The sequence below is a fragment of the Nannospalax galili genome, unplaced genomic scaffold (assembly GCF_000622305.1).
Source record: "Nannospalax galili isolate Female #2095 unplaced genomic scaffold, S.galili_v1.0 scaffold1227, whole genome shotgun sequence".
Lineage (NCBI taxonomy): Eukaryota > Metazoa > Chordata > Mammalia > Rodentia > Spalacidae > Nannospalax > Nannospalax galili.
This window is the reverse complement of record NW_008356461.1, coordinates 196,538-199,822: the sequence shown is the minus strand read 5'-3', so window position 1 is coordinate 199,822 and position 3,285 is coordinate 196,538. Positions and strand designations below refer to the sequence as shown.

General features: G+C 44.0%; 1 protein-coding gene across 1 annotated transcript in view; it reads left to right on the top strand.

Annotated features, from left to right (window-relative positions):
• The window catches only part of LOC103751216 (steroid sulfatase), a 124,794-nt gene that overhangs the window by 691 nt on the left and 120,818 nt on the right, over positions 1-3,285 (top strand). The gene's annotated exons all lie outside the window — the stretch shown is intronic.

Below are 3,285 nucleotides of genomic sequence, written 5' to 3'. Positions count from 1 at the left end.
GGACGAGGTAAAGGGGGGGCGAGATAAAGTAGGGGGCGAGGTAAAGGAGGGGGGAGAGGTAAGGGGGGGCGAGGTAAAGGAGGGGGACGAGGTAAAGTGATGTCACGTGTACAAGGCGCTCAGGAGAGCATCCCTGTCAATCACCAGCTTTCAGGGAGATGCTCTGGGTCAGGAGGTCTCTAAGGGGGTTCGTTCAGTCCCTGATCAGCGGTCTTCCGGCCCTAAGATTCCTGCCCTGTCGGTTTAGCCCGCCCTCCCCACTTCCCGCAGTCCTACACCTGAGCGTGAGGATACAGGAGCACATGCGCAGTGCTGCATCTGCGTCTGAGCAGCCCTGATGGAACATTGTCTTCAAAATGAACCCGTGTCAGAAGCTTGATAGGAAATGTGTCCCCAGACGGTGTTGAAATGATGGCAGTTTTCAGAAAAAAGTACCCTGCTGTTACTAATTCCTTAGGCTTTCTTTTTTCCCTTTCTTATTTATATATTTTTTTGACATTGCCTCATATAGCCTAGGCTGCCTTGACCTTGAAATGATTATCCTGCATCTACTCACACTTCCAGGTTAGAGCTGTGCACCAGCATGCCGTCGTTATTTGCCCCCGGGGAGACTGAACTCGGCTTCGTGCACGCTCTTATTTAAGTACTAACACATAATTTTAAAAAGGGAAAAAGCCCCCAATGTCAGGAGAATTGCAGGCCACAGTGAAAAATCTCTGTGTTGTCACTGATCTTTTCACAGGCAGTTGGTTCCTGAGAAGAAGCTTGGGGAGTTGATCACTTTCCAAACCCCATAGAGATTTGCCTCACCAGACCAAAGGGAGGTGATGTAGGAGATGAAGGGGTCACACTTTTTAAGACACATTATATTCAGAGAGGGCCACCCTTGCTGTATATTTCCCACAGCTCAGGGTAAGAACCTTGGAGAACAGTGAAGTCTATTCTCTTTTAGAAATGAAAGTGCTGTCGGGATGATGCCCTTGAATGCAATTCAGTCAAGCCCCTGGGCCATTGTAGAACTGGACTTCAGGAAACATGTGGGATTCAGCATATCAGAAACATTTACACACACATGCCAGCTCTGACTGAGACCTGGGGTTCAATAATTATACTAGGCTGTCTGACCAGTGATTTAAAGGAATTGCCACCACCTCTCCAGCAGCAGAATTAAAAGTGGACACCATGCCCACATGCTTGGAATCTCAAACATTCAGAAGGCTAAGGGAAGAGGGTAACAAATTCAAAGCGAATCTGCTCTATTATAGTGAGTTCTGGGCCAGCCTCAGCTTCATAGAAAAACCATATCTCAACAAAAGAAAAGAAAATTAAATAATTCCAAACAATCTTCTTGTCACAAACTTGATTGCAAAAGACTTAGTGATACTGTTTGTGTGCAAGTACTAAGTCACTGTCTCATTCCCTTATGCCTGGAGATAGATCTCTTCTATCCAGAAGTAGAAATCACTTCCCATCATAATGACAGTCTAATTTTGCAGTTGTGTTTTTGCTATGGTGCACTATTCCTGACAACTTTAAAAGAAAACAGGAGACGTTGCAAAAAACTATGCTACAATATCAAAGCGCATTAGTAAATGTTGGAGTAGATCTCTTCTCATACCATGAATAAACTTAAGCTATTTAGGATACGATGTTTCTTATTATCTATACCTTCCGTCATTTATAGATTCCTAGTTTACTCCAGCTTGCTCAGTTCCAGATCTTGCTTCTGGTGCCTTTGTGTATGCACTATCTGTTTTCTTTGGAAAGCTGCTTGCTGCTGCCTAAGTTATCTTTGGATGCCCTCCTGGCCTGTGAGGTTCATCAGGGAGTGGTTTGTGGTAGGAAACTCTCTCGGGGTGCTGGGCAGTGACAGTGAGCCAAGATTCCAGTCAGACAAGATAACCAAGTGAAACTGGTACCTATGGACATACAGTGTATCGTTTTGCTGTGCTATGGGATTTACAAGGTCAACTGTGCCCAACACACTTGACTGGTGTCCACATGTGTTGGGCAGATGACTGTGGAAGCATGTGAGTTTGGAACTTCAATGTCCATGTAGAAGCCAGACCTGGTGCTACATGCCTCTAACTACAGTGTTGGGTGTGGGGGTCAGAGACAGATGGATTCCTGGTGTTCACACAACTAGCCCAGGCTGATGGATAAGCTGTACTTCCAGTGTTTAACTGTCTCTCAAAAATTAGGTAGAGAATGACTGAGGGAAACACCCATGTAGGCCTCTGGACTCCACATGTGTTTACATGTGCATACATCCACATGCAAACACACATCAAGGCTGGAGAGATGGCTCAGTGTTTAAGAGCACTGGCTGTTCTTGCAGAAGACCCAGGTTCAAGTCCCAGCACCCACACGGCGACTAAGAACTGTCCGTAACTCCCGTTTCCAGGGGATCTGACGCCCTCTTTCTTTCCCCTCAGGTGTTGGCAGGACACGGGTGCACTTACACATATGCACGCATACCACTCATATACAGAAAACAAAAATAAAAAAGTCAAAAAAGAAAACATGCATCACACACACACATACACACAAACAAATGAGCTTTAGTTATTCCAGACTTATCAAGGATGATCATTACACTTAAAAAAGAAATACCTTTTATTTTTATTTTTATGTTTTAATTAAAAAAATATATATTTTTTTTGGTCTTTTTGAGACAGGGTCTCCCTGTAGCCCCAGCTGTCCTGGAACTCACTACATAGACCAGGCTGGCCTTGAACTCACAGAGATCTGCCTGCCTCTGCCTCCCAAGTGCTGGGATTAAAGGCGTGCGCCACCACGCCTGGCTAATATCTTTTATTTTTAAACAAATGAGCTTCAGTTGTTCCAAACTTATCAAGGATAATCATTAGATTTAAAAAAGAAAGTAATACCTTTTATTTTTTTCATCAAATTCCTGCCCTCAGAACTGTTCCATGAATCTTAGGCTGAGGATCCTGCTCCGGTTTTCAAATTCTGCCTCATCACCGACTATCTTTAAGTTAATCGCTTAGTGAGAATTTGATAATATGAGCTAGTGGGCAAAAAGCCTAAACACTGAAATAGCAGAGTTAACACACATAGTAAAAGTCAGTCAGAGCCTTTTCAAGTGCTTCGAATATTTGAGATTCTAAAAAGCTCAATGAGTAATGCTAGTATATGTTTCTCTCTCTCTCTGTCTCTCTCTTGCTCTCTCACCCTTTCTCTCTCTCTCTCTCTCTCTCTCTCTTTCTCTCTGTATTTTACTCTCCCCCCTCACAAGGGACACACCCATATCCTCTACACACA